Source organism: Temnothorax curvispinosus, unplaced genomic scaffold (assembly GCF_003070985.1).
Source record: "Temnothorax curvispinosus isolate PA1 unplaced genomic scaffold, ASM307098v1 QBEX01007563.1, whole genome shotgun sequence".
NCBI classification, from domain to species: Eukaryota; Metazoa; Arthropoda; class Insecta; order Hymenoptera; family Formicidae; genus Temnothorax; species Temnothorax curvispinosus.
In genome coordinates, this window is record NW_020217343.1 from 49,992 (window position 1) to 64,674 (window position 14,683).

A 14,683-nucleotide genomic window follows, 5' to 3' on the forward strand; every position below is an offset into this window, starting at 1 on the left:
TTTTATTACTTTGTGATAAAGAATTAGCGACGCCTGTACCTTCAATTCGAGCTTCGATGCTTTAATATAACGCGAATAAATAATCTATCGCGACGGAGAAAGCGACGACGATCGCCTGTTAGATAAAACATGTACGGACAATATAGTTAGGTCTCTATGAAGATAGATAATGTCGATCTATAGGCTCTCTCCTTCGTCGAAAAGAATACTTCTAGTTGTACTAGTCACGCACGTAATACAGCAAGTGACTCATACCACGTGTCGAGTCCCCGGGTTTTTATACGGTTCGGGAGAGATGTCGTCGTGGCATGCTATTGTTTGGATAAAAGTGACAATTTGCATGGAGGAAGTTGGTCGTGTAACTGCGGAACGGGCTACACGAAAATCGTGGAAGGAATTGATTAAGTGAATGATGATAAGGTTGATGACTCAGGGGCGCGTGACCGGTTGCCGAAATGTCTTTAAACGCCTTTAAAGTGCCTTTCAGTAACCTTTTTATTTTTAGAAAATTTTCCGATTTATTCTTCGCCGTTGTATTAATGAGGAAGTGATTAAGTGAGAAATTATTTAAGTAAAAAGAGTGATGTGTAGAAAATTGCTGATATTATTATTTTTGTCATATTAATTTTTATATAATGCATTGGGATTAATAATATACGATGTTTTGCGCTCCTGCATGCCAGAAGATCTTTTTCTGTCCGAACAAAAACTTTATTGAACTTTTATTTTCGCGTTTTTTTTGGATATTATTTTCGTCAAAACGATTTTAACAGACTATTATTAAATTTAAGTTCGAAATCTCTAAATCGATATTACACCAAGTTAAAAAAGAAAAAGCTTGACATAACATTACAAAACGTGTGCATTACAAAACGTGTAATAACAATTGGGTCGACAGTGAATGTGTAATTTATTTAACTGACTTTTGAGCGATTTCTTGAATACGTCGTTGGACAGATATAGTTTGATGATTGTCTTCAAAAGATATCATTAGAAGTAGGTACGTTGTTATCAGAGAAGCGTCATCACCTGTGCGTTACGATCGACATGAGCACATAATAAAATTTATGCAAGGTAAATAAAGGCGAGCAGTTGAAACCAGATCCACGATAATGCGAAGAGCGCAACAATTAGCACCACAGAGGAAGCGCAAGTACTAAGTTTCGTCGGCACAAATGTTATAGTAATGTCATGTAAAGCGAGCTGTATTTTTTTTTAGCAAACTGCAAAAGTTCTGCATACTTGTTGACAAATTCCTTCGTATTTTTCTTCGTGAATTCCGACTATTTATGCAGAAGAATTAATTAAAACTTTTGAAAAGTTGGTTCAATTAAAAACCACTAGTCCGATTTAAAAATTTTTGTGTATAAAAGTTTTATGCTTTTGAAATTTTTTTTATTTTTGTCAACGACAATTTTGTGAAGATTTAAATTGCAATTTAAATTGTAATCTTAAATTCCAACTAAATTGTAGAAGTTATTTGTCACGATTTGATGCTTTATCGCAGATTACTAGCAATTAAGGTCGTCTCTTATTAAGTTCAAAGATACGAGATTAACCTGAATGTGCCAGTAATATTTTTTCTCTTTACAAAGTTGACATATATACATATATTTCCTTGTTATGAACGAGAAACACGTGAGGAGTTATGCATGCTCGTCAAAAAGTAAGTTTACCGATATTCTCTCTAATTTTAAACTTACACACGAAGAGAATAGATCAGAACGACGATGATAAAAGTACGCGACACTTTGCATTTAAATTATTAAACTACATTGTTTTATTCTTACCGACGACTTTGTCTTCTTAAAAGTAAAATTTGCTCCAAAACCACTCGGGCAGAGATTCGCGATATTCACAACAGTCGAAGTCGCGAGAAGTTGTTTGAGATCTTCGGGAATTTCGTTTAACCGCGGAAGACGTGCCTCTTAGTTCGACAAGGAAGGAAGTTTCCGTTCAGTTCCCTGCCGGGAATAGGAAGAAGCGGTCTCTCCAGGGGAAGATCGGTCTTCCGGCCTCGCGTTCCCGACAGCGGACGTGGACGGACTGAACGCGCCCCGACGATTCCCTCGGCGAGAGAGAATCTTTTTTTCGGCGCGGGTTCCCTCCTCCTTCTTTCGGCGCTTCTTTCAGCCCTCCGTTCCGCCGCTTCTTCGCCGCGTGGCGGCTCCTCCTCAAGTACGCGGCGCGACGGAATCGCGCTCACGACTGACACATTAACTTCGCTCTCCCCGTACTCCGGTCGTGGCTACCAGGCTTTTCCTCCACCCACGTACCCAGTTGCGTATCAATCGAGGGTATCGCCAACTCGTTCGACTCGTGCTTCTTTTTGTTTATCAAGCTTTAACTTTAAAGCTCGTAGAAAAAACTTTGTCAAAGGATTGAGGAAAGGAAGTTATTTTGAGAACATTTTTGTGAGAGGATTCTTATAATAAAATTACGATAAGAGAAAAAGGAAAGATCGAGTGGAGTACTACAGTTTGTTAATATTTAGAAGCTTATGTATAGTACGGGAGCTCATGTGAGCTTATAATATAGTGTAAAAGCTTATAATACACTTTAGATACAAATTTTGATTGAAATATGTCGTAACGCGAAAGAGTGTGTTGATCCCTGAGAATTGGTCACGCAAAGTACGTCGACGACTTTGGCGCGACCACGGTCGAGAAATCAGAGTTAATTAACTTGCATCGAGGAATCTCAGACTGGTGGAAGTCGCATATATATATGTGCCGCGCCGTGAGAGACGTTAGAAGTGTAATAAATAAAACTGACAACGAGATAATAGACAAATTGGCCCTAAACACATCCGACTCGTTAGCGGAGTATCAGAAGGTCGGGTTTCGTCAGTGTGGAGGGAGACGATCGTACTTTCCACCGTCTTATTTGCAGGAGGAAACACGGACGATGGAAACTTTCGTGTAAAATGCGCTAGCGCGCTTTAAAAAAAAAATGTTACTCTTCTCGCTTAATTGTTTTGCTATTTAATGTTGTTCCGAATAATTCCTGATAACGCGAGTAAATACGAGGGTTATCGACCCGTCACATTCGCGCTCAGCGTGTGATCGTTGCCAGGCGTAATTCAGCATAACCTTCCACGCTAGGACGAACGAGATTTGAGATAGGTACAATTACTTCTAAACCAGATAAATGTCTTTTATATCCGAGAATTAGCGGCCGGCTATCTCGTTACATTTTATTTTCCTCATGAAACGTTCGCTCAAACTTGCTTCGCGTTTGTTCTTAAAAAATTGATATATTACAAAATAATTACAAGTTGAAAGAATGATATTATAATAAGATATTATGTCTTTTTATGTTTCATTTAGTATATTAATTTTCATTTTTCAATTAAAAAGTTTAGTGCAAGAATGAGATAAATTATTAAATGAAGTCCATAATAGATTTAAAATTAATCTTATTAGCTAGGGTTTTATCTTATAGTGGATTTTGCGAGTTTACTTTTGTATTAGTTTAGCACACGCCAAAGTTTTAAAAATAAGCAATGTAACAGAAACGTAAGACTTTTAATTAGTCTCTATTTAACCTTTCTCTAAATTATATCTATTAAGTAAACAACACAGATAAATAATATAATAAATTTATGTTTAAAAAGTGGATACGATTAATTAAAACGTATTTTAAGAAAATATACAAGTTAAAACTTGGTCGCAATTAATCGAATTCTAATGCGTTCGTGATAATTGATAAACGTATCGCTTACAATGATTTTTATCGCGTAATTACTAGTGTAGTCGCTATCTACGAAGAGCGATTCTTCCGTAACTGTGCAGCCAATTTAAGCGTACCGTATATATACCGAACTTCCTTGAAGCCAATTAGACGCAAACTGTTTGCGATTAAACGCATAACGTTCGTGCGTTTCCTCAGTGCGAAACGAGTTTTCAAATTGATGACTCTCAAAGTCAAGTTTCTATAAACATTTCTTGGCAATTATGTATGATTATATGCCAATATATGATTACCCACGCACACTCGATGATGAGATTATATGTATGAGAAAAACACTTCAGAGAGATAAAGCGACGAATGTCTAAATACACAAGGTGTTCAATATTTTTTTAACAATTTGAAAATAGATTTTTCTGTAATGGAAACAAATATAATTGTTTATAATGAGCGATTAATAATCCAAGAATTCGTACAAGCTTTATGGGTGTGAGTAAATAGTAGCATATTCGTTGTCCTATTTGACAGATCATGATACTTTGTTCTCACACAGATCTCACAAATATCGTAAGTATTTTTTGATTGGAGTACTTCTTAATTGGTATAACATTGTGATAAGAAGGTAGGCTACTAAATCTGAAATTTGTAAGGTCAAGGCGTAACCTATATTATCACGCACGAATGTACGACAAGCTCTCCATGCGTGAGCCGATATGACGCGACGAACCGTACTATATATTTAACTCCGTATGCTTTTCTCAGGATTGTTATTCACCCATGTGTTGCGTGCCTTTGCCATGCGTGGACAATTTATTAGGAGAATTATCATACAACTGTAAAAGTTGTATAAAAAGATATATAAAAATTTCATAGAAACCCAAGGAAATTTAAAAAGAACTAAGGGATCTTTAAAGGAATCTATGAAAAAAAAAGAAATAAAGTCGTAATCTCATGATAATTACAACAGGATGTTACGAGTGAAATTTAATTAGGGAAATTTAATTAGGGAAGAATATTTGAATTGTAAGAACTACGTCTGAGTTGAAATATGCTTGTTTGTAATTCGTAATTGTTCAGGTGTACGATGTTTCGGTTATCTGATGATCGAGCACATTAATATTCAACAGAATCGCATTACTAAAGCAAACAAAAAATGGAATAAAAAGAATGATTCAGATTTTTCCGTCGCGATTCTTCTAGCAACGAAATTAAGATAGGAAACTTTTATCAAGAATAATACATATTAAATAAAAAGTATAATTATAAGTATGATTTTGGTATCCCGATATTTGCAGAAGGAATAGGGCAATATTTAAAAATTTATTTAATTTTTATTTGTTCTCAAGACCAAGCAAAACTCTTATCTCTGTGCCCGTTACATCGTTACAAAAGCGCGTGCAACGTGTATGCAACACCACTTGCGCTCGGTATACAAATCTTCTGCTCCTATATTAATGCGCGCGGATAATCGACGCAAATAGTCGTAAGCGAGAATAAAATGAACTGACGAGCAACAGAACTCTGCGTGGTAACGTTCAATAAAAACACGAACCTGATCTTGATTAAAGCGATTCTAAATTAAATAGCTGCACAGCTCAAGGTTTCTGTTTACTTATTTTAGGAAACACGCAATGTTTTGCGATACAATGCTGCTGCAATTTGCATTGTCTGATAACGAAAATCTCTTTCGACTTAGAATGCTTTAGTATGAAAACGACCGAAAGGTTGTTTTCTATTTTTTGAATGCTTCTTGGGAAAGTAACAAGTTCTGAAAATCAATGGACCAATAATTATTACTCCAAAATATTCTTGAAACATTTGAAAGTTCTAAAATATACGAAGCTTTGAGAAATCACGATTAGAGAAATAAGAAAATAAATTATTATTCTACATCATATCTTATTCGTTGTTAGATCTCTTCTAGCTGGTTGAACTGTATTTTATTTTTAATTTATCGATTAGCTTGATCGAGCAACGATGAACTAATTGTCGCTAATCATGTCGAACTCCATTATTAATGCCTAGGTTGTTTCACTTAACACTATTAACAGCCGTTTAAGAGATCGAACGTAAGATTGTTATGCGCGCGATAATTGTTGCTAAAATATTTGACCCACATGTTACGTCATTGGTAGTTCACATCCTGTTTAGCTTCTTCTTGCTGGATTTTTATTTGCGCTCGCAATATCAGATTGTTTAACGATGACGTGGCTTCTATATTAAACAGGTCATGAAATGATAAGGATTCAAACTATCAGCAAAAAACTTTAGCGAGCGATCGTTTGATATTCTAAATTAATGTGCAATTTTTTAATATTATAGATTTTTTTATTTGTTTTGTAAATGTCAAATAAAATTCAACATCTATAAATTTAAAAAATTACGAAGACATATTAAATACTTTTCTCTAATACACTGCACAATAAAATTCAACATCTATTAATTTCAAAAATTAAAGATTGATTTTAAGAAAAATGATTTTAAATATCTTTAAAGCAACGTCTGTTGATTTTAGAAATGATTTAAAGCATTATTGAGAAGAACTATAAATTTTAACCTTTGTATTTATTAAACAAGATGTTTTTGATTTAATATGATAGAAAATATTAATTTTTGTTAAATATTGTTATTTAAAATTTATCTTAATTTTAATAAATAAGGAAAAATATAAGTATTACTCTCGTGTAAGATTCAGTTTTTCAGATTATGATATCTACAACAGCTTATAGATTTCGATATTATTACTTATAAATAGAATATAAATTTTTTTTTAGTATTAAATTGCATATAACGTGCACATACAAGGCATTCTACATTTACAGTTGCTGATAATAATATGTATTTGCCACAAATTAAAACTCAGTTACTATTACTATTACAGATGGCGTGGAATGCTCCAGGAATGAGCGACCTTTTACTTGATCTTGCTCCTGCATCCGCGTCAGATGGCAGTAACGCACATAATCGGTAAGCTTTTCAAATTTATATTTATTGTATTTATAGTATTTTTTAAATATATTTCTGATAAAAAATAAATAAACATGTTTATTATGAAAAACAAAAACGGCAGAAAATATTATATCCGGAAGAGATAAAAAAAAAATGCTTCATCCGTACAGTAGCAAAAGTTACAAGAGATGGATAATCGTTCTAGATCTCATCTTATAAAAAGCATTCTTTTTCTAAAAATGCTTTAATATATAATTTTAGAAGAGGAATGTTTTATAAGATGATTTAAAATGACTATCCGTCTCTTGTAACTTTTATTATATATGTGTATTATATATGTGATTATATATATATATATATATATATATATATATATATATATATATAATCATAATTTCGAAAGCAGAATTATTTATGAGACTATATATTACATATAATCTTTGCATAAGGGGACAAGTAAAATATTCGATGCTACCGTAATACTCACAACGCGACACTTGTGCTACTTTTTATTTACGTCTTAATGAGCCTCAGATTCCAATTTCGCTGGAACAGGGCGTTCCCGTGCATTAATAGCCTCGCGGGTCGTTAATCTGCAAATTTTATTCTAATCAACGACGGCCATGAAGGCGCGGCGAAATGTCCATCGTCGCCAGTCATTCCGCTTGATGAGGGACGAATATAAATATTCTCTTAAACGTTCGCTCCTAGAAGCAAACGAGATAGAGCCCATAATTATCAACTAGCACTAACACTATATATATATATATACCTACTACTAATATTGCGTAAGTAGACAGGTATAAAAAGAAATAAAAGAGAAACTATGAATAAATTGTTAAAATATGAGTTTTGAATATTAAGAAAAATATAAGTTTTTGTGCTTTTTGTGTGCTTTCTATAGATAATTATTATTTTTTATATTTACATGAAAATCTTTTTTTCTAATTTCTTTGTAAAACGTTTGAATTTCAAGAGATTCGATGGATCTAACATGCGAGATATTGATCGATTCGTATAAAATGATCTCTAAAGAATTTTCTAAGTTCGAATTCAAATTTTTAATGTTAATATCTGTTCCGAGAAAAGTCCGGAAAATTGTGCAAAATTTGATTTCAAGTTTAATTGCGATGGTTTCATGAATCTGAAATATTAAGTCGTAATAAATTATGATAGAGAAACTTTTTTGTACGTATTTCTTTGCACGTATCAACGATAATTGAGGGGTTAATCCTCGGGTTAATCCCTTTTCATGGAATATTATATACAATTTTTATCGGCATTATGCTTTCGTATTTTCACGACGTATTTTCATTTTTAAAATCATATTTTATATCTGACATAATAAAAATCATAATTGAGTATTTCTGATAATGAAAGGGCCAAACTTTGCCGTTTTCACTTCTTACTTTATTTCTTGCGAAAATATTAAAGCCAGATGTTTTACGAGAAATCTGTCAACGACTGATTAGCGAGACTTAATGCGCGCAGCGTAGGTTCCTTAATGACGCGTCTATCTATCCTATATGCGCAACTTCCTGAGGAGTCCAGGCAGCCCTTACGTCTCTCGGCTAATTATTAGCCGAGCGCGTGAATCGCGTGACCAGCGTCGTCCCACAAGAGCCCGCGAACCCGGAACTATTTCCTACACGCCGGTTTTCTCCGCTCCCCTGCGTCTGCCGCCGGTATTTTTTTTTATTATTCTATCCCTCGGCCGGTCGTCGCCGGTGAGAGGTACGACGCCGCCGCCGTTCTAGGTTCTCGTGGGCGGAGCCGTACAGGAACACCGCGGAACAAGTGAAATTGTATCGCGTTCGAGGTTCCAGATAGAAAGTATCGCGGCCTCTCAGCAGGGCACTCCGTGTTTAGCAAAGTGGAACGGTCAGATTAATCCCAGACACCTGGGTGTCCTTCCGCGGAATAGAATCAATTCGGTCAATGAATTTATAAAGGGAATGGTCGAATTGCAGATTGCAACTAAAATTAATCCGATAATACGAAATTTACTTTGAAAATTAATTTTTGCTGACAAATATTAATTAGACGATCTGAGATAAAAGCTAATTTTGATTGTATAATATTTAAGTTATTTGAATCTAAATTAATTCCAATTTTATTAAAAACATTTTTTTAAATAGTATATTATTCTATTGATATATAATTATATTGGAAATAAATTTCAAAAAATTGAAGTTAAAGAAGCAGTGGCGGTGATGAAATTTAAAACAGTTAATCGAGCCAAAATCGTTTCTTATATTTATTCAGTTGTGTTAAAAATATATTTAATTTCTTATTCAAGCCCGTAGGTATATAATAGTTCGCCTGTAAAAGATTCTATTCTTGTAGTGTCTCTTGGGGGATTTTATAGAATTTAATATAATTTAATATAGTTATAAAAGCTTTAAATAACAAAAAGAAATACATTACATATACAAAAGAAATTGACGCGTCTCTCATCGTTTCTCAATCTCTTATAATCGACGGGCTATCGAATCGTTACTGAAAAAAAGAAATAGGTGGGCATCCATATATTACGCAAGAGACGAGCATTCGCGATGATGATCCGCAGACCGTTCGGCAGAAACCCGCTCGTAAAAGCGGCAAGATAGCTTTACGCAGCCTCGAATACACGTAATTGCCGCGTGGACTTACAGTGAAATCGGTGCATTCAACGTGCAATTACATGTGCCCGCTCGCAACGCCGACTCGAAGAAAGATCGTGACCTTTATCAGCAATGAAGCTCGCCGTCGGCGGTAAAGAACGTTATTCTTACACCTATGCATAGTATTTATCTGGAATGGCGAATTACGTATGAAAATCAACATCTCACCTTTTCGCGCATTATGCGCCTTGGTTTGTTAGAGGTATTGCATAATCGAAAAGCGTTTCTCAGGTTTGTACTTGTGTTACTCATCGACCCTGCGCGCCAAATCACTTGCCCACGCTCGCGCCGATATCCTGGCGGCTGCACTCCGTTATGTAAACGAAAAAGTTGTGCTACCGCCTAGTTTTCCACGCGCGCCCAGATCCGCCACAATTTCTGGCCGGATTACGCAACTATCTGACGCTTTCCATCGAATATATTTTCGCAAAGAGACTTCCCGAAAACGTGGCGCCGTAAATCGCGTTTTATTTTTTCCACAAAAATATTGCAAAAAATGTGCCATTACTAAAAAATGTTTAGGAAAGTTAGATAGATAACCAAGCTAATTTCAGAGGCTTGTCGCGTAAGTTTATAATTTTTATGAATAATAAATTTGTTTGATTTAATTTATTGATGTTCTTTTGATATAAGAATTAACATTTTTATCACATAAACAAATGTCGATCATGGAACACACCAATAAATTATTCCAATAATTACTCAAGATTTTATTTTCATAAAGTAATTAATTGGTTCAAAAATCAGAAATAAAAAGTAACTGCATGTTTACACACTTTCAATTATAATTACATGTTTTCATATTATTTTATCAATATATAATACATATATGCTATGGAAAAATGTGCGGTTCATATAAATCCGTATTTATTTAATATCCTATTTTGTACTGACAGACAAAAACTCTTTGTTCCTATTTCAAGAGGAATAAAAATTGTAAAAACAATTCTCCCCTGAACACACAGAGTTGCAGTCATGCTTCTTCATTCGTGCCACGAGAATATATCCTTTTCGGAAAGGGGATGTAAAGCAAAACCGTGAGAAACTCGTACCTCGCGTGTCGTATTACTGGAAGGTACAGGTTTCAGCAAAAACGATCGATCTTGTCCCATTATATCAACGAGAGGATATATCGAGCGGCCGGGAGCGCGTCGGGAACTTCCCGGCATTGCCTTCTCTCTCATCGCTCTGGCCCTTGGGCTACGGCCATGTATGAAACGTTGGGCAATCCCGCGTCGAACGTAGGTGGTGCGGCGCGGCTACGGGGTACCGTTATACGTTACACCCACCTTTATTCTATAATATAGATCAGAGCCGAACGAGAGATCCCGCAGCCGCGCGCATAAACCCTCTTATATCATCGTTCGCCGTGTGGCGCATTGAACGTTTCATTACCTATGCTTTACATAAGCCGCACCGACGACGGGAGAGGAACGCGCCGTTTCTCGGTCGTTCCAGGAGAGACTCTCTTAAGACCCCGGGACTCTTCCTCGCGCGCCTACTTGCGCAAAACCAGCTTCCCAGCGACGGGCTCGAGCCGGACTTTGTCGCGAGTGACATCACGCGCGTTTGACATTTACCACTCAGAGAATCCGGAACGCATTACTCACGTGTGTTTAGTAAAATTTAGGCGGAGTGTTTGTTTGGATCATGATTTATTCGCGAGATGAGTTGTCTCACGCCGTTTTAAGAGAATAGTTAATCGCAATCTTAACGGAATTACGATTGTATAACGTAATTTAGGATATTCTTGAATTATTATATTTACGATTTAAAAAAAACCTAAAATAAATTTTAAAAAATTCAGAATTGATTTGAATATGTAAACAATCAGAATAAGATGATAAAATTAACAATGTGATTTATGTAAAAAGAAAGTTAAATAAGTCTAAATTATTTAGCTAAAAAGAAAGAAAAGTCGCGTATACATAAACCGTAATTCATGCGTTTCTGCATCTAATAAAGCAACACATTTGAAATTAAAAGCATTGCGAACGACGACTTTTTCTCGGCATTGCGGGAAACGAGGGTCACGTACTCCCGGACGGAAGAAATAAATGAGGGGACGATTTGCATAACGTTTGTTCGTCTCGAGGACGCGCGAATCTATCGCTCGTCCGCTCGCTCGTTCTCTCGCTCGACGCTCGACGCTAACGTATGCTATGCGAGATACTCGGCCTACGATCGGTTGAGTAGCGCTGAATCATAGGATAAACATAGTCGAGACGTGCTCTCTTCCTGAACTCTGCATGCGTGGTTACGATGCAACGTCGTCGCGGCAAACGTCCGGCGTTTCTAGCGGTTAACGAACGCGTTTCCGCGGGACAATGCCGTGCACGGAGCCGCGGCCGATCAATCCCGGGCCCCTCTCTCTCTCTTTCTTTCTGCTCGCCTCTGGCAATGTGCCGCCGACACGCGTATCGCAGGAAGGAAAAGTCTCCCGCGGGCCGCGGACGACATATAAATTAGGGTCATCTCCGGCTACCGGTTCGGCGGAGCTTTCCATCGACCGGCCTTTAAATTTCTGTCAACTTCCTCGTAAAATTCCCCGTAAAATATCTTTCGTTAAAAACATATAAAAGTATACTGCTGCGTTATTATCATCTATCTATATTCCTCATTAAGGAGTAAATTAAGAAGCGAGAGCTAGTATAAACTATAAATAAACTTACATACAAAGATGAAATTTCTTATGATTTATATATGTGGAGTATTTTTATGCATCTAAAACGTGATTTGATTTCTTTAAAATTATTTGTTATTTGTGTTTCGTCTTGTACTTTCTTATGTATATCCCTCTCGAGAGCGCTACGATCTTGTTATTATTGTGCTCGTAAGTAAAAGCGAAACATCATTGCATATCTGTTTAACATGTTAGAAGTAAAAGTAAATAAATTGTCTATATACTTTAGTTCGATCCGACCAATATCATGATAATTTCGAGAAAGCTAGGAAAAGACCTGGGAAAATATGTGTTTCAGGCACTGTTTCATACACGAAAGTATCAGTAACGGAACGTCAATTTTCATTCACGTATACGCCACGCTCATACGCGCGCATATTTCGCGCACCCACGTCCACGTGTAACGCCTGGAGTTTGCGTTTGCGCGTGTTTCGTTCTTTTTTTTTTCCTCGCCGTGAGAGAAAGTGTTGAGCGACACCTTTTCCCATGCAATTAAGCTCGCAGGAGGCCAGGCGAGGCGCGCTCGGCAGGCGATATCCGCGTTCAAAGTTTCATTCGCGATCCGCCGTTGAAATCACTCGAGCGTGCGTCTCGATTGTCATACAAATAATTCAGAAATCCTCATTTTATTTCAATACCATTCTTTATTGTTAGTACTATCGCGATACTCATCTCGAATCGTGGAAATGTCTATATGACTTGTATTTGTCGTTAAATGAATCTCGTGTGTATCAAAAAATAAATTAGGTGAAATGCCCAAAAAGAAGTTCTATATATCTTGAAATAAATAGTTCAATATTTTAATTAAAGATCAATTGATACTCAGATGAATGTGGAACGATTAGCTTATAATTATATTTAATCTTGAAAGTATATGTGGAAAGACCGAACGCAAACTTCGAATTCTATAAAAAAATATTTAGAAAGAAGAAAATAAAGTAACATAATATTAAATCCATTTTTCTTGTTATGTTTTATAAATAATTAATTTTTATTTTATGTAAATATATATATATACAAGTGAGTAAACGGCTGAATGAACGTTCTTCGAAAGAATACTCTATAAAAAGGAATTTAAATAAAAATTTATTCTAAAAAGATATTATTTTATATATATTATAATTTGATTTTATTTTTTTGTCTTTTCCTATTTTTCACTAATTATTTAAGCAAGAAATTAAAAAAATTGAGTCCATTATAATCTCCTTAAAACCTCATATTGTATAATATTAATATATTATATGTTCATAGTGTTTTCAATTGGATATCTTGAAGGTCTTAATTATTCTTGAGATTTTTAATTCGTATATAAAACGTTCAATAAATTGACAATTATTGCAATTTCAAGATTAACTATTTTATATTAATCTGTCGTAACTTATGTACTTCAAGATAAAAGATCTTTGTGAAACGTTATGTTATGTCTACATTGTTATACCTTTTTATTTATATCTAATATCTATATTTATATGTGCATATTATATATATATATATATATATATATATATATATCTGATATAATTTTCACTAATTTATCTAAATTCTAAAACATTGGATCTATATCTAAAATTGCGGAAATTTATTATAACAACTATTATAATAACATATTAACTTACCTCTCTTACGATTGTTCTGTCGCGCGATGCCTCTCAGGCCTGCTCCTTCTCCTCTCAGATTCGTTCATTGCACTCATATATAACACAATACTCGCGAAAACATGGTTAATTATAATCACGCATATTAATCCTCACAATAGAATAATCATCCGCACATTGCACTCCCGATAGTAATCACACGCGACGTGAGCTTTTTACTTAGATGTATTGCAGTACACGATCGCATAAATAATGCAAAAAAGACCGAAAAAAGACTCCACGATTTATTCGATACCCGTAAAACTTGTAAACTAACAAATAAAATTTTAAACGGTATAGGGCTTGAATTACAAATACCGAGGCTACATAAATGACGAATATTAAAATAATTAATTAATCTGACTTAATCATGACTATACTTATTAATTAAATATGTCGGCAGTTTGCTCGAAATGATTATCTACGCGAGATGTTCATCCAAAAAATTAAAAAATGAGTTATGAGAATTAAGTATTATACAAATATATTATAGAATTTAGTATATCCGGCGACTTATGTAAATCCGCGTTTTCAATCAGAAAATGATGAACAGATTACGTTGTCAGAGCGAAAAATTCAAAGCTTGATGTATGATACAAATGTAAATAGGTATTATTAAAGAAATCCATTATTGCCCGTGCATGTATAAATATCGCGATAAACAATGCTTTATTATTTCTATCTCTTATTAATACTTGATACATCACGCGAAGTAATTCTTTCAATAAAAATAGCCGATAAATTTACAATCGTGGAAATAATTAATTGTATGGACGTGTGTGGTAATCAAACTAATTGTTCATAGAAAATGGTTGTATTTCGATGAGACGCGATGACAAGCGAAGCGGCACGCGTTGCGAATCTCGCCGAGCGAATGACAATAAGTGGCGCTCGCGGTGGCCTTGCGCACGCGGCAGCGCTCGGCGAATGTTGACTAACCAAATTAAAACATATCAGCCGGTTTCCTTATCACAAATTGAATATATATTTTAATTGGATATCCATTAGGTACTTGTATTTTAAATGAATTTCGATAAACAAGGTTATATCACATTTTACGCTTT

At 35.1% G+C, this 14,683-nt stretch overlaps 1 protein-coding gene across 1 annotated transcript in view; it reads left to right on the forward strand.

The window, feature by feature from the left end:
• The window catches only part of LOC112457172, a 114,362-nt gene that overhangs the window by 22,148 nt on the left and 77,531 nt on the right, over positions 1-14,683 (forward strand). The window contains exon 4 of the mRNA XM_025020087.1: positions 6,572-6,657. The gene's annotated coding sequence lies outside the window, so the exon portion shown is untranslated. The remainder of the gene's footprint in view (positions 1-6,571; positions 6,658-14,683) is intronic.